The 18,143-nt window shown below is 39.2% G+C and overlaps 1 protein-coding gene across 1 annotated transcript in view; it reads left to right on the forward strand.

Moving 5' to 3' along the window:
- The first annotated feature begins 15,098 nt into the window (after positions 1-15,098).
- LOC100916836 (C-C chemokine receptor type 3) overlaps positions 15,099-18,143 on the forward strand; it is a 73,980-nt gene continuing 70,935 nt past the window's right edge. Inside the window, exon 1 of the mRNA XM_003771991.4 lies at positions 15,099-15,309. The gene's annotated coding sequence lies outside the window, so the exon portion shown is untranslated. The remainder of the gene's footprint in view (positions 15,310-18,143) is intronic.

Genomic DNA, 18,143 nt, shown 5'->3' on the forward strand with positions numbered 1-18,143 from the left:
AGGACTCAGATAGCGAATGTATTGTATTAAATTGTACCTAGCAAAAATAGCAGTGAAGACATCTAACATGGAGATGTGAGTCTCCAAACCTCTACTTCCCAGAGCTTACTGGGGCTTGGGAGAAAGTTCCCATATCACCCACATCTATGGATCATGGAAAGAGAATGGGATGAGGGAGATATGAGGGAGAGAGAGAGAGAGAGAGAGAAGAAGAAGAAGAAGAAGGAGGAGGAGGAGGAGAAGGAGGAGGAAGGAGGAGGAGGAGGAGAAGGAAGAGGAGGAGGAGGAGGAGGAGGGAGGAGGAGGAGGAGGGGAGGAGGAGGAGGAGGGAGGAGGAGAGGAGGAGGAGGGTGAGGGGAGGAGGAGGAGGAGGGAGGAGGAGGAGGAGGAGGAGGGGAGGAGAGAGGAGGAGGAGGAGGAGGAGGAGGAGGAGGAGGGAGGAGGGAGGAGGAGGAGGAGGAGGAGGGAGAGAAGAAGGGAGAGGGAGGAAATGAGAGAGGTGAGAGAGAGGGAAGGGAGAAGAATAAGGAAGGGAGAGGAAGAGGAAAAGTGAGAGAGAGAGAAAGGAGAAAGAGAGGGGAGGGAGAGGAAAAAGAGAGAGAGAGAGAGAGAGAGAGAGTAGAGAAGAGAGAGAGAGAGAAGGAAGAAGAAGAAGAAGAAGAAGAAGAAGAAGAAGAAGAAGAAGGAGGAGGAGGAGGAGGAGGAGGAGGAGGAGGAGGAGGAGGAGGAGGAGGAGGAGGAGGAGGAGGAGGAAGGAAGGGAGAGAAGAAGGGAGAGAGGGAGGAAATGAGAGAGGGAGAGAGAGGGGAAGGGAGAAGAATAAGGAAAGGGAGAGGAAGAGGGAAAGGGAGAGAGAGAGAAAGGGAGAAAGAGAGGGGGAGGGAGAGGAAAAGAGAGAGAGAGAGAGAGAGAGAGAGAGAGAGAGAGAGAGAGAGAGAGAGAGAGAGAGTGTCTAGGATCTATGTTCTATGCTACAGATTATATATAAGGAAAACTCAGAGCGAGAATGATGAGAAAACATTCCATTTCACTTTGCCCACTAAACAATAATATTCTCCACAGATGCCTATGTGGAGATTTGGAGTCCCCTCTCCTACTCACTTTCCAGTTTATTTTTCTGGACCAGGGTTTGGATCACTTGTGCAAGGTGGTCTCTGATGTACAGAGTTACTAACTATAAAAACTTTAGGCAAACGAAACAGCTGTAATCCAAGGTCCCATTGCTCCAGTGTAGCTCGAGGAAGCTTACGGACCTCAGTATGATAGTGGTGGCTCCTTGTCTCCCATCTCTTATGGGGACCCAGAAATTGCATTTCAAAGACAGCAGAAGGAAAAGAAAGGGAACCAATCCAGGATGCCAGTGAATAGATCCCTTATATTCCTCAACCTTATTATGCAATTTCCTCCTCCAGAGTGCTTGGGACAGTAGTTTTTTATGGGGTAGAGGTGGAGAGAGATCTCTTTTTCTGAATTAGAAAGGATGGGGGCAGTTTAACTTTTGGCTAAGCCATTTCTCTTTCTCTATGAGGGAATTTCCTGGTCCTGCAGATATAAAACAATGCTGTAGAAACATACATGTATATATGTCTATACATGATTCTGTGTATAAGCATAATATGTACGTGTGTACATGTCCATATGTGCAATTTGTCTATTTATGTATGTATACATATGCATATATTTATAGATATCTAGATAGAGGGATGGTTAGATGGATGGATGGATGGATAGATAGATAGATAGATAGATTGGATAGAAAGTACAGACAGATAATAACTTAGAGCAAGACTACTCACATCTGGAGATAATAGGAGAAGTCTCATGTAGGAGGTGGTACCTGAGCTGAGACTTGAGAGAAAATAAAGCTTTAAAGAAGGAGAAGTAAGAAAGAGAGAGAGCATTTCAGGCATGTGTACAAGGTCAGCCTATGTAAAGGAGATGAAAAATGAGGCATGATCTATGGGAAATAGCAAAGTAAACCAGTCTGGCTGGAAAAGAAAGTGACTGAGAAGGTCACAATAAGCCTGTAAAGGTAGAATGTAGTAAGATTGCAAAAGGCTTTTAGTGCCAACTAGAAGAATTTGCATTATATTCAGCGATAAAAGGGAGCCATTGGTTTATTTGTTTAATCAGGATACTTCCATGGTCAGATCTGTTCATTCAAAATATTAATTTTTCCATCACATGGAAGATGAGAAGAGAGAGATCTGAAGTAGGAAGACAGATTAGGACTCTGTTGCAATGGTGGAGGCAAGAAATGAGAAGGGTTTGCTCTATAGTGGTGGAAGTATAAATAGAGAAAGGATAAATATGAGTGATATCATGGAGGTGGAATCAATGAGATCTGGTAACTTGATTGGATAGGTCAGAGGTGGAGAGAGTGAAAAGTCAGGAAGACTCGGACTGTGAGCTTGTAAACCTGGGTCATCAGAAGTACAGTTGGGTCCTCCAGTGTAATCAAACTATGTTGACCACCAGGCCCCAGCCATCTCATGTGATGGATGATCAGGTTTGCCTGATACAGTAGAAACTCAAGTCCTGAGATCTTTGGAGAGGAGGTAGAGAGGAAAGAAAAAAGCAAACAGGAAGGCAGGGAGGAAGGATGATGAACAGTAAGACAAGAGATAAGAGATTAACTGTTTTTAAAGGTTTTCCACAAGGTGGTTATGCCTTTGTGAAAACCATAGGCTATCAAGAAGAACAATCTAAAATTCTATGGCACAGTTCATTCTTCTAGTGACTAGTTTAAGATAAAATTTTCTTCTCCCAGAGATCTGATTGTATAACAGTTAAGAAAACTGTTATACAGTTTTCTTATGTGAAATCATTTAGAGCATTCCATATCCTAGATCAACTTCAAAATCAGGCAAGATAGGGACTAGTAACTTATTATGTCATCTCCGCTTTACTGTCTGAATAGTTAAATCTTTCTAACAAGGGTTTGCAAGCAGGTCAAGAAAAAGCAAGTGGCCTATTTGTGGGCAAAACTAGGGAATTTGGGGCTCCAGAGTCCAGTTGTCTCCCTCAATTTCTCCTCTGTATGACCAAGGTGTATAGGAAGAGGAGAATACATGAAAATTATAGTCACAGCCAAGGGTAATGTTTCACAAGACACAGCTTCTTATGACTACTCAAATCTACCAGGAAACAGGAAGAGGCTGAAGAACCCACTAGCCAGTTCTGGATGGGAGCTATTTTACCCTTAGAGACATGGATATAAAGTCACATTCATTCAGAGATCCATACAGCTGGAGTTCCTAAGAGATCATCCATTCTAAATTCTTCATTTTACGAATGAGGAAACTGAAGCCCAGAAAGGTTAAGTGACATATGTTAGATATTATAGTCAAGATTTAGATCAAAGTCCCTTGATGACAAAGTCAGAGCTTTCTCTACTGCATCATATTGCCCATTGATGTTGACTTTGTCTATTAGATATCCAATTGGAAATATCTAGCAATTAGTTAATGACATGGGAAAATGAGAACTAGGTATGTAAATCTGAGAGCAATTCTCATAGAGATGATTGAATTAGTGGGAGTTGACAAGATTACTAAGAAAAAAGATGTAAAAAAAAAGAAAAAGAAGGCTCAGGATAGAGTCTTAGGGAATACGTAGAGTTTGGAAATGGGAGATGAATAAACTTATAGAGAAGGAGCAGCCAGAAAAAGAGTAGTGTCTAAGGTAAAAGAGAGAATACAGGAGAGAAGGCCATGGCCATCTTACCAAATGATACAGAAAGGTCAGGAAAAATAGGAACTGAGGAAAAAAAACATGGGATTGAGCAATTGCGATCTTTGATGACCTTGGAGATTATCATTTCAGTGAAAAAGTGGGGGCTGAGTAGTGTGGGAGAGGAGAGGAAGTATAGATTGCTTTTTTTCTAGGAGTTTAGCAACGAAAAGAGAAGAAAAGGGTAGCTTAAAGGAATAGTATGGTAAATTGTCTTCACTAAGAACATAGTGTTTGTTCTTAAAGCTTTTGTATCATGGACCCTTTGACAGCCTGATGAATACTATGGACCCTTTCTCAGAATAATGTTTTAAATGCAGAAGACAAAAAGCAAAGGGCTACAAAGAAAATTAATTATGCTGAAATGTAGTTACAAACATTTTTAGAACAAATTCATAGACCCCTAATTAAGAACTCTGTTCTAGAGGAGTAAGTCATAACTAAATCTTGGTTCAAATCTGCAACTTGATCTATGTTCTCAGACCAGGATCTGTACCCCATGAATTAAGGGATCTTTGCAGGGCCCTTGGTTTCAACCAGGCAAATCTCTCCAGGTTTGCCAGTTATCTCATCCCCTTCCTCCCAGAAGGCTGCGTGACAAGTCCTTCTGTATCTATCCACAGTTCTCAATGCTATCATCAGCTGGGCTCCTCACCTGAGCTACCACTTCATCATTTGCATCACTTGGGGGAGAGGGACTCAGGAAGTTGAGAGTTACTTTGAACCAGGTCAAGAAAAAGTAAGTGCCCTGTTTGTGGGCAAAACCAGGTAATTTGGGGCTTCAGAGTCCAGTTGTCTCCCTCAATTTCTCCTCTGTATGACCAAGGTGTATAGGAAGAGTAGAATACATGAAAATTACAGTCATAGCCAAGGGTAAGGAAAAAAGACACAGCCTCTTATGGCTACTCAAATCTATCAGGAAACTGAGAAAGGGGAAGAGCCTAATAGCCAGTTCTGGATGGGACCTATTTTACCCTTGGAAACATGGATATAAATAAGAGACTACAAGTTTAGCTTATGGCAGCGCTTAGCTCAGAATGCTTATGAACATTACTGACAACTTCCTTACCAGCTACCCCTGATGCTCAGCATATTATCCTCTCTCATTGTCTCTGTTTCTGCCTCCGTCTCTTTCTCTTTCAGCCCTATCCCTGTTCCTTTCTACTTTCCCCCATGAAAAACAGCAAAACCCAAATACACAAATATGAATATATAACATAGATTATGTGACATTATACATGATACATATTTCTATGTACATATAACAAATTTGTACTAGTAAAAAAAAATCTATTCTCACATTGATCCTGTTTAAAAATGTATGTTGCTTTCCACATCTTGAATATATCTCCTAAAACTTTGAGGGGATGGGTAATATTTTTCCTCATTCTCTGGAAATGTGTTTAATCATTTCATTGGTCTCCAAAGTCCTTTGCCTTCTCCCAAGGCCACACAGAGTCCAAAGTCAAACTAGCCCTTGGATCATATTTTTTGATATATAGTCCATTCTGCTTTCCATGACCCCAGTGTTTGTCCTATAGTTTTCTCTCCTGAGTGACTGACTGACTCTATTGAAACCATATAATTAGGTATCGTTTTAAAGTTGAAAAGACATGTGGTGTAATTGATATGCATTTATTCTCTCTTGCCCCAATTCCCCTCCCCACTGAAAAAAGCATGAGAAATGACTAACATGAGAACTTGTTTGACTTGTTTGGATGTTTGTTACAAGGCTATTTTTTAAAGTTATGAACCATACTTATAGGGAGACTCTCCTCATCAAGGAGATCTCTATACCAATTAAATCACCAATCCAACCCTTGTCTCTAACAAAATATGAAAGCCTATTGCCAAACCCACATTTCCAATGTTGAATGTATTTTGCTTATTTTAATAAGTGAAATAATGTAAGAATTTAAAAGAGGTTTTTGTTGCCATCCTTTGTTTTTGCATCCCCCCCCCCAACCCATCTTCCTAGAAGGCCATCTTGTAGCATAATTTTTTTTAAATAAATAGGAGAAAGGGGGAAGAAGAGGCAACAGATCTGATCAGCTTCTCTGATATTATGTTCCACCCCTTTGATCTCTGCAATAAACTGGGCGGTAGGGGATTTCATTACATGCCTCTTCTTTGGAGCTAAACTTAGTCATATAATTTCTCCAAATTCTGCTTCAATTGTTTTGTGGTTGTTATTCTTTCCATTTGCTCTAGTCATTCTATGTATCAACGCTGCTTGCTGCAGTTTATATCGTCACATAAGTCTTTCCTCATTTCTTTTTACTTGTACCACAATTTGCCACTTCCCAATTAATGAGCATCCACTTTATTTCCAGTTCTTTGCTAACAGCTGCAAACATTTTTGGTGTATATGGACACTTGGCTATTTTGTCAGTGGGGTACATGCCCAAGTTTTGAACATTTTAGTGTTTGATTTGTATAATTTCAAATTGTTTTCCAGAATGTTTGTACTAATTCACCGCTCTACCAATAATATATTAATGTGCTTTCCCCATAATTCCTCCAACATTGGCTTTGAAAAGAAATGTTTAGCTCCTTTCTGAAATGTGCACTTTCATTTCTAAGATTTTAAAATATTATATGATTTGGTTGGTTAAAAAAAATTCCAGACTATGTGTTGAATTAATTATTCACAGATATAGATAAAGGGACAGATAAAAAGTCCCTTTTCAGAGACAGAGAGACAATTTTCCCAGAGAGTCTGGATGAAGGACTAGGGCTATAGAAGAACAGTGCGAGGGCTGGGATGCTATCTTTACTAACCCTCGTAAAATAACTCTCTAACTTTTGTTAAGAAAATAGTGAGCGCAGAAATAAATGTAGCAGGAAATAAAATTTTCTGTAGCTTAGAGAGAGAGACTAAAAGCTTTCTGGCATGCCTTTCAGGAGCTAAAGTCTAGAGAGGAGGGTGGAGGGGATGCCCAACAGACTCAATGCCTGGCTGAAGGGCTTCACCTGCATATGTAGTGATGCTACCAGAGCAACTTTGCAATACCGAAACTCACTCATCAGTTTCCTAATTCATGATTGTAAAATTTCAAGTTATTTACTTTTTTTTTTTTTTTTTTTTTTGCATCTTCCATCCCTTTAGAGCATAAGCTCCCTGAAGGCAGGAATGATTTCATTTTGGGATTTGTGGTTATAGAACATAGCACAGGGCCTGGCATATGGTAGGTGCATGTTATTACATTTTATTTTGTATTTTATTTATTGATTATTGTTAATTTATTGAATTAAATTGAATTTACATATCTTTTAATAGTGGAATTGGGAAAAGAAAGCAAGTCCCATGAGTCTCAGTCTAAGATCTTTTTACGCCATCATACAGTGGACTGAGTATTATGCTTATAGTTAGGAAGATCTGAGTTGAAATCTAGCTACAGGAACTTACTGTGTGATCCTGGGCAAGTTACTTAACCCCTATTCACCTCAGTTTCTTCCATTGTAAAGTGGGAACCATAAAAGCACCCACCTCATAGGGTTGTTTGAGAATCAGATGAGGTGATGTTTGTAAATGCTTAGCACAGTGCCTGATAAACAGTAGATATATAATTTTGTCTGTTTCCTTTTCCCTTCAGCTCATTACTCTTGGGATTTTTCTTTGCTTATTAGAATTTTCACAAGAAGGTAATAATCTCTGCAGTATGTGGGAAAGAAGAAGGAATAATTAGATTTAAAATCAAAAAGGCAATGGTGCTACTGGGGGAGAGAAGAGATTAACACAGTTGGTCAATCAAAGATTAAGGGATGAATTGTGACTTTCAAGAATTAATTTATTTTGCAATTGACTTCAGAGTAGGAAGGAAATCAGGCAGTAGGAACTGAATGATTAGCATTAGTGACAAAGAAATCTTTTTTGGTCAAAAATCAGTTCCTCTTTTTGAAATGTGGATCTTTCTATGTTTTTTTTTTTTTTTTTTTTTGTATTGAGTTAGTAATAATCTCTGTAACAGGATGAGAAGGTGCAGAAGGGGATTTTTCAGGCATGACTACAAAGAAAGATTAAATTGGTACCCGACAGACTTTCTCCCATTCCCCAAGTCTAGATGGCCCTTTGGTTTTCTCCCATTTGTAAACCACATTGCCTCTCTAGCCTCAATTTGCCAAATACCTTTGTTCCTGTTGAGCTGCCCCATATTTAATTGCAGCTTCCAGGTGAATTTGCCAACCTTTGCATTTTTTTTTTTAAAGAGCCATGGTATAACATAAAATGTATTTTGTGTGTATATTATGGTGGGATTAATTTCCTCCTTCCTATTCACAATTCATGCTATTCACAACCAAATCCAAAGGACTATTGGTTATAGAATCTCAACAGGTCTCCATTTCACTTCCAGGCTTCTCTAGTGTTATGTGGATATATACTCATACCTGCCCCCATCCCCAGACTTCAGTTCCCCTTGATGCATTGCCTTCCATAATTAGGCTGTAGGATCTTTGAAAGCAAGAACTTTCTAGCTTGTATTTGCAACCTCAGTGTTTAGTACAGTGCCTGGAACAACAGTAAGTGCTTAAAAATACCTCTTTCCCCCAATCCTACTCCCATCTCTGTCTCTGTTCATCTCTCTGTTTCTGTCTCTCTTTTCAGATTCTATCTACATTTTGGCAACAGTTAACATTAGTTTGCCTAAATAACCTGACATCGTTGGAGTTCATGAAATGGTGAGCAGGTATTTGCTTGCCCAGTGGTCTTTGAATCATATTAATTTTTTTTTTTTTGCATTTTTCTAAAATGGGTATCGAGACCAAATAGATTCTGACCAAGGTAGAGTTTTCAGGCATTAGTATAGGATGATTATAAAGTCTTAATGCAGTTCATTAAAATTATCAATGTTTAAAACCTTACTAAAACATTGAAGTCAACTTGAGTAGGGTGATATGAGGCTGAGAAGGCCTTCCTATTTCTCAAAAAATCCCCCTCCTTCACCCTGTAGGAATTGAGTGAACCCTACTGACTCAGTCTTGGGACTCAATTCTGGATTTATCTCAGTTCCCTTTCTATCCAGTTTATGGAAATTATGAAAAAAAAAAACTTTTTTCAGAACTTAGCCTTGCATGCCTGGAAAACCGGACCACCTCCACCTGTTGCTTGGAGACCCTTAATTGAAAATAGCTTCTGCTGACCAGAAATCCAGTCTGATTTGAAGACCAATGGTGGGGTTTTCTTAGTTACACGTCTCATGCAACCCATCTACCTTACTTGGAAACTGGCCCTGTTCTGATGAATCGGTCACTGTTTCGTTGTTCGTTGGATTGAATACAGAGACTTGAGGGGAGTAGGATACCTCTTTTTCTAATTTCAGGGAATTATACTTGTTTGCTCTTTCCCTCCCCATTTGGAAAGCTCCCAATCTTTTTTCCAATAAGAAATCAAATGACTTAATCATGCATACTTGTTTATATCCTGTTAATTGTTTGCTTTTAATGTATAAAAATCTGTCTTCCCTTGTATTTGGGGTTCAGTGTCAAAGCTGAGGAGGCTGGTCCTGATTTATTATGCAACTGACATACATTAATTAATAAATCTACATGCTCAGGAGGTCAAATCTTTGTTTCCTTGCTCATTTCAATCAATTCTTTTGTTGTACCTCCTTATTGATGCCTGTAATTCTATTACTCATCCATTAATTTGTGTTAAACATTGTTTTCAGGATCTTCTGTTAAGGATCTTATTAGACCATTATAGGGCAGAAAGTGTGAAAAGACCAGATTCTGAGACCAATCTAGAACAAAAATTAAGCTGTTGTATGTTCATGCGCACGTGTGCACACACACACACGCATGCACACACTCATCCCCTGTAAAAGAATGTTCAAAAACTCTCAAGATTCTCCCTCCCCCAAATAGCTGAGTTATCATTTGTACCATGCAGTAGCTCAAAAGAAACGTTAGATGCACAAATTTAGAGACATCTCCACTCCAAATGTTCATATGGACTGTTTGTGTCTAACCTGTGGTAGGGCCTTCTTTGCTCATCTTAGCCTGATCAGCCACAGTTGGGCACACTGTATCTTGATCCCAACCTAGTGATGTCCTTTTGGTCCTCTTCAAACACAAAGTTCAGCAATGAAACCATTTCATCCCATTTAATCAACCCAAGATCTACTGTCTCTCTTACCTATCTGTTATGAGGCCATGAAGTTATTGACTGTCCATCAGGAAATGATCATATTTATCTGAGTCCATGCCTACTGAGGAACACAATGAAAGGGGAGGCAACAGAATCCTATATTGTGTTCTTTTTCATGAAGGGAGGGGTACATGTGTTTTCAATAATCCCAACTTCTCACAACTGAGAATCTGCAAATCATGAGATGCAATGGAGAGTTGCGTGATGATCTGATATAGTTTGGTTGGACTGGTTTCCACCATCACCACCATCTTTACCTCCAGGGAGGAGGAAGAACTATAGGCAAAACCAACTAGAATAACTTCTAAATTATTCTAAACCCAAATTATAATCCTATCTTCTATAGGAAGTCTTTCTCAATCCCCCTTAATTCTAGTGCCTTCCCTATTTTAATTATTTCCTATTTACCTTCTATGTATCTTGATTGTAAAGAGTTTTTTGCATATTATCTCCCCCATTAAGGTGCGGGCAGTGTCTTTTCCCTCTTTTTGTAACCCCAGTTATAAAAACATGATGCTTGTCATATAGTATGTGCTTAATAAATACTTATTAACTATTAATTCATCAAGTTCAGTCCCTAGCATCAGAAGGATTCTACCCTTCTGTGTGTTTATTTTTGTCTAACCAATTCGTGATTAGTATCTTCAAATGTGAGTGGGGAGTCTGCTTATCCTCCAGGGTGCATTGGTTCTAGTCCCAATTTCCCTTTGCTTACTTCAGGGGCCTCTTCCTAGTTAAAATAGAAAATATGCAAGATCCCTGTGAATTAATTGTGTTTAATTACAGGAAAGTACTGAATGAATCAAGATTTCCATCTACTAGTAGAGACTGCCAATTTCAATGCAATTGTGAAAAATTTGGACATTGAATCATTTACATATGAGTACTGATCTTAGTGTCAACTAAAAACCATAGATAATTATCCTAAATGACAAAGTGTAATAGTATTAATTGTTCTTCTTGTGGTAGATATTAGCCATTCTTTTGACCCCAAATACCCATTATTAAGAGACCTAACCCTCAAAAACATGCCTTGTTATTATTCGCCAAAGTTTGTGGTTTAACAAAAGTATCTAAAGGTCAAATTGCCTTCTGAGCTGAGTTTTGGTTTTAGTTTAACTGATCTAAGTTGATTTATGGGTTCATTTTTCAGATGAAATAAATAAGTGTTTGGGTTTGGAGGTTTTTGTTTCATTTTGGGGTGAGTAGGTTCATCTATAAATTAAATGAAATATGATACATGATATGAAAATTTTTCAAATTGGTGATGTATGTCTACAAGACACACCTTTCACTTTTCAGCATCTTTCCCTGCTTATTTCTTTTGGAAAAGATTTTCCCATGATTCTAAGGGAAGACTTTCAGGACTTTACTGAGACCCTAGGGCAGGGTTCTCTAGCTAGAGGTCACATGATCAAGGAATGGTCAGACACAGAGATTAGATAGGACTCAGAGTATTTGCCAGAGTTGCCCTCAAAGGGCCCCATATTAGGAGATCCAGAAATGAGAAGAAGAGAGGTAAGATCTGCTGTGACAGAGGTCAAAATGGAAGAGGGATAAAACAAATGACACAGCCCAGGCTCACAGACTGGAACCAGCAGGGCTAGAGACACAGATCTCCTCATTGGAGGGCTGGGGAGGGAGGTTAGCCTTCAAAACCGTCATATCATCACTGGCATTCTGGTCAGTCTCTATATGTCTAGTCATTGGCCAATTCCCACACGTAGAATGCTTTTCTTCCCCAATTCAGTCTCCTGATTTCCCTAGCTTCTTTCAAAACTCAGCTAAAATCTTGCCTTTGCATATGGCCTTCATGGTCTCCTTTTCCCTACCCAAATACTAGTGTCTTCCATTTAAGATTACATTCTATTGTGTTTCACTCTATATATCTTGTATGTGTAAGATGCATGGTGTGGAGTCATTTTGCATGGGTGGGTTGAGTGTATTCATGAATCTGCCTAGATGTAGCCTGCAGGCAGGCAAGAATAAATGTCTATAGTGTTTTCCTCCGGCTCTTCTTAAAAGGAGACTGATTCTTATCAGGGACAGAAGCAGAAGTTGGGGTCAGAGGTTATTCTCTCCTCAGAGAGAGGTGTTGGACTAGAGTTTTACTTATCTGTTCCATTAAATCATTTTTTTTTTTGTTTAGGATATTAGCTTGATCACTTTCCTTAATATGGAAAGTCCTCCAAAGTATATATCCAGAGCTTAATTCACTTTCCCCCAAATGCTAATTCTATATGTGTACCTACTTCTAAGTGATCACAAAAAGGATACAGATTGAAGGGAAGCAAAAGACCCACTTGTTTAAAACTTTCTGTCCCATTATTTTGCTCAATGTCTTAAATGTATTCCAGTCACTCCTTTCAGTTAAAGCATTAACTATAGAAATCCACTGCTAAAATGCAAATATGTGACTATATGTAGCAGTAGGCAAATAAGCCAACTTCTTCTTTATTTTATTTTATTTAATTTATTTATTTTAATAACTTTTTATTGACAGAACCCATGACAGGGTAATTTTTTACATTATCCCTTGCACTCACTTCTGTTCCAATTTTTCCCCTCCCTCTCTCCACCCCCTCCCCTAGATGGCAAGCAGTCCTATATATGTTAAATAGGTCACATTGTATTCTAGATACAATCTATGTGTGCAGAACCGAGCAGTTCTCTTGTTGCACAGGGAGAATTGGATTCAGAAGGTATAAATAACCCGGGAAGAAGAACAAAAATGCAAGCAGTTTACATTCATTTCCTAGTGTTCTTTCTTTGGGTGTAGCTGCTTCTGTCCATCCTTGATCAATTGAAATTGAACCAGATCTTCTCTTTGTCAAAGAAATCCACTTCCATCAGAATACATCCTCATACAGTATCGTTGTTGAGGTATATAATGATCTCGTGGTTCTGCTCATTTCACTCAGCATCAGTTCATGTAAGTCTCGCCAATCCGCTCTGTATTCATCTTGCTGGGCATTTCTTACAGAACAATAATATTCCATAACATTCATATACCACAATTTACCCAACCATTCTCCAATTGATGGGCAACCATTCATTTTCCAGCTTCTAGCCATTATAAACAGGGCTGCTACAAACATTTTGGCACATACAGGTCCCTTTCCCTTCTTTAGTATATCTCTTTGGGGTATAAGCCCAGTAGAAACATTGCTGGATCAAAGGGTATGCAAAGTTTGATAACTTTTTGGGCATAGTTCCAAATTGATAAGCCAACTTCTTGATCTCCCTCCCTCCTTCTCTCTCTCTCTCTCATCTATCTATATTTTATTTTTGTTTTATTATCAACTATATATAATATATAGAGAGAGACAGAGAGACAGAGAGAGAGAAAGAGAGAGAGAGAGAGAGAGGGAAAGAGATAGAGAGAGAGAAAGAGAGAGAGAGAAAAAGAGAGAGAGAGAATACAAAAAGAGGCAAAAGACAATCTCTTCCCTCAAGAATATGAGAATATATACCAGACAATCCTCAGAATAAATGAGGTCTCCCATTGTGGGTGAGCTAACTCAGCTCATCCAAGAGGGGAAACTCAGTTCTTAGGCAAGGGGAAATTTCCTGAAGTCATGAGCGTAACAAGTTAGGAATAAGGACACGGGAGGAGAGCTGGCTTTTCTGTGGTGGCTTCTTCCCAGAGTCTTTCTCTCCCTTTAGGGACCTGAAGAGATTCTGGAACAAAGTGTCTGCTTCTCATCCAGCTTTCACCCACTTCCCCCCTCACACAAGTGAGGAGTATTGTGTGCTCTCCTCCAAGGAGAGCACAATCTCCACCAAGGAAGAGAATGTGATTTAAATGAACCTTTGAGTCAAGAGCTCTTTGGCACTGTGGTTTGCATGCTCTCCCCCACTGGAATGAGAGCAGGTGGAGAGAAGAGACTTTTTGCTTTAGTGTTTAGCACAATGAATAAGTGCTTAAGAAATGCTGGTCGACATGACTTATCAAAGTAGCTTGACTCTACTGTGGGGCCCAATGTTTTTCTATCCCTTCTTCCTTCTAAGCAATCATTACCTCCATGCTGCTCCTTGATTTTCCTGGATTTCCCATTGCCCTACTCTTCTGTAGTCCCACTGTCCCCAAACTATTAACCCCCTATGTTTCCAGCCCCCCTGGATTATTACAGTATCCTTGGTCTAATGGACAAAGTACTAGATCTGGTTCAGTAGACCTCGATTCCTGGATGACCTTGGGCTCACTTAAGTTCTTTAAACCTCAATCTATTCATAAAATGAAGGATTTGAATGGTGCTTGGCAAATGGGAAGTGTTACATAAATGTTAGCTGTGATACTATCGCCACATGCTATTATCCATGTCACTGATAAAAATGTTAATTAGGACAGGGTCAGTAATGTGATAGTCATGTCGATTATTACATCAATGCATTACCCTTTTTAAATGATTTTTTTTTTTTTTTTTTTTTTTGCATTGTAGGGATAGATTTCTGTAGCCACCGTTTTAACTGAAAGGAATGTCTAACACTTAAGGAAAAGGAAGTTTTGGACAAATGGACTTTTGGCTCCCTCCAATTTGTACCTTGTGGGTGACACCTACTTTGTGCCAATGTAAAGCTGGCACATAAGCTCAGAGACAGGATAAAATGTCAACGTTGTGTTTTCTGAAGCAGTTGGAAAAAAGTCTCCAATGAAGTCTGAAAAACAAAGTCCTGACTCCTACTATTTTATACATAAATTGTCAAAGTCATATTTACTGAAGTGGCTTTTTTCTTTCTCTCTCTTCCTTCTCCACTTCCTCTCTCCTTTTTCTCCTCTTTCTCCTTCTCCACTTCCTCCTCCTTCTCTTCTTCCTTCTTCTCTTCTTCTTCTTCTCCTCCTCTTCTTCCTCCTGCTCCTGCCTCTTTCTCTCTCTTCCTCTCTCCTTCCCTCTCTCTCTGTCTCTCTCTCTCTGCCTCTCCCCTCTTTCTCCTTTCCCCCTCTCTCCCTCCTCCCCCATTCCCTCTCCTCCACCAGCAACAAGAGTTGTCATTAGCACAGGGTTCTCTTACATTACTGCTAAAATGAATGTGTCTGCCATAGCCCTGCATTGAACAGGGTTAAGTACAAAAGTGTTCTTCCCGAATTGAGCCAGCCCTGAGTGCTGGCTCAGCACTTAAGCATTTTGAAGATGACAAAGCTGCTTCCGGCCATGTAAAAATCAGACCTGAAAGATGAGGAAGTCATCTCATTATGGGCAGCCACTATGCAAAGCAATTTTATGACTCAATGGATCTTTAAAGTGAGGAAGTGGCCTTCAAACCCCTTCTGACGTTTTCTCTTTTTGAGATAGACCTGTCCAGATTTGTCATCAATCTTGTCATCAAATCTTGGATTCAGAAGATTCAGAGGTCCTAGATCCATTGGTTTAAATTGGCTTATTGCACTGGACAAGATGACGGGAGAAGAGGTGTCTATTATGAATCAGGTACTGCATTAAGCATTTTACAAACATTTCATTTGATCTTCATTATTATCCCTATTTTACAATTGAGGAAACTGAGTTGACTTACGTAGGATTCCACAGCTAGTGTAATGTAGAAGGGGAGAAGGTTAAGCATTGTTCCAGCTGGTCAATAGACATGGATTCTGAGGGAACAGCATAGAGCTGAGGTGAAATCTAACAACTTTTCAGTGGTGTCACAAATTTTTTTATGTTCTGTTAATATTTAAGCATTAACCTCATAGGAAAGTGTAAAATGGCTATAATTGAAGTTATTGAATCTTATTTATATCTTTCTGCCACTGTTCTATTGAGAGTTTCATATTTAACATTTCTTTTATGTGTAGGAAATAAATATCTGTCCCATATCTGATTCATATTGCACATTGAATACCTTTCTACTCTAATCTCTGGAGAGACCCTGAATATGTATAAGCCAGAAATTAACCCTTAAGTATTTTCCTCCTTTACAGTATGTTTGGGGCAAGATGCTAGATGGCTCTTTGAAGCACTCATTTAAATACCAGGAGTTTCTGCTTTAGTAATCCTAAATCCTTTACAATTATTATTTCATTTGATCCTCATGTAAAGAGTCTGGAGTGCTATCTGTTGTTCATGAGATCATGAAAAGTAGGACATGACTGAACAACAACAGACAGAGAGAGTGTCAACCTGTATTGATAGAGTGAGTTTCTTCAGATGAAAATTCCCTATATCAGTAACCGCCAGTCTAGTTCCCCTTTGGGAATACTTTAAATAAAATCGGAGAGCAATGACCATCCTTAATGGTCCTGGATCTTGTCAAAAGAGGGCTTTCTCTGTCAAACCTTCCTCTTTCCAAATTGATGCCATAGTGGACTCTCTTCCCTCCCTCTCTGGATTTCCCAGAAAAAGGCCAAGAAAAGAAGTTTCAGGTGTCATGGTTGCCCAAAGGCTCACCAGCTGCCTCTTGTCAATGAAGAAAGATAGACAAGATCGATTTTACAGTTTTCCATGCGTCTTAGTAAAATCCATGCTGACTGATGGGGAGGAACTGCCCTCCTTTAAGAGGCTATGGGAGGAATGGGGCTGGGCATGGGAGAGAATGAGGCAAGGAGGAAAACCAGGAATAACTAGAGCAGTTTACTTCCAGCAAAGTTACCTGACAAATCACTGGGCTTCCTCCCATATCTGTGGCCTTTTGTTTTCCAGTAGGCGAGATAGCTAGCTAATATAACAGGTAAAGCACTGGACCTGGAATCAGGAAGACCTGATTCAAATAAATTCAAACAAAATTCAAATCTAGCCTCAGACAGATACTGACTGACTGTATGATTCTGTCTGCCTCAGGGTCAACTGTAAAATGAGAATAATCATAGCACCTATCTCACAGAATTGTTGTAAGAATCAAATGAGACACTATTTATAAAGTACTTAGCATGGTGCCAGGCACACAGTAGGGGCCCAATAAATGCTTGTTCCTTCTCCCTTTCTCCTCCCTTACACTGAAATTCTGGGGACCTTTACCACTTTCCCAACAGTTGTTGATGAGAGTCATGATCTCCAATAGGAGGACTTGGAATGTCCAAGAGTTAACAGGTAGGTAGTAAAATGATAGACCACTATCCTTGCTCTGCCACTGTGGCCCATCAGGGCATGACCATCTGCCTTGTCATCGCACCTGGATTATTGAATTTTGTCATCTTTCCTGTGACAAAGACCTAAGGACCACAGGACCCTGCCATCTGCTCTGTGTTGGGGCCTCCCCTAATTAGAATGTGAACCCTTTGAGGCAGGCATCCGCTAGTTCAACTGTTTTTTTTTTTCCAGCACCCAAAAATGACTTAAATATTTTTCTTTTCCTTATCCTCAGCCAGTTTGTTGCAAGAAAGTTCTCCTAATTTCAAGGCCATTGATCCTTTCATGTTTTGATGCAAAATAGCAAGTGACAATATTTTGAAAATGGACTAGAAAATTCTTAGGAACTTTCTCAGAGATGATCCAAAATGGTTTTACTGATAAAGTTGGAGGGAGTCACTGAATCTATCCAGAGTTTCTTTCTAATGTAATCAGGATTAGGGATAACTTGGTGATGCAATGGGTACAGTGGGATGCAATGGGTGCAATGGGATGCAGTGAAATCAGGAAAACCCAAATTCAAATCCAGCCTCAGGCACTTATTAGCTCTTCCTTGGCAAATTCCAGTGACTCTTCCTTGACAAATCACTGAACCTCTATTTGCTCCAATTTCTTTAATTGTAAAATGGAGATAATAAAAGCACCTATTCCATAGGGCTTTTATGAAGATTAAAAGAGACAATATTTATAAATCACTTTGCTAACCTTAAAATTGTGCAATAAAATAAAACAATAACATTTTGTAATACATTACACATTTTATAAGATATTTTATATTATGCATAATGCTATATTATATACATTATATATTACATATATATACATATATATGTAATATTTTCTATTACACATTATATTATTTATTCTACATCCTATATATTTTATACTATATCTATCTATATAAATGCTATCTCTTAATTATTATCATAAGACATATTCTATAGGCAGAGAGAAAAGGTTTTCAGAACCAACCTGCATGGATCCTTGGGACTCTAGTCTGTTTAGATATAAATTTCCATTGCTGGGAGGGTAGGGAACCGCTTCTGGCTCAAGGTGGTTGGTATATTGTACTCATTTCCTTCAACTAAGGAATTCCCCCTGCTCTGCTCCAGATTAGATTCAATCTTGGCAGAGGTTAGCTTCTATTGAGAGTAGTGCTAGACTTCTTTTCTTATCTTCTTAATCCTTGGCTTGTTAAATCC

Source organism: Sarcophilus harrisii, chromosome 5 (genome assembly GCF_902635505.1).
Source record: "Sarcophilus harrisii chromosome 5, mSarHar1.11, whole genome shotgun sequence".
Lineage (NCBI taxonomy): Eukaryota > Metazoa > Chordata > Mammalia > Dasyuromorphia > Dasyuridae > Sarcophilus > Sarcophilus harrisii.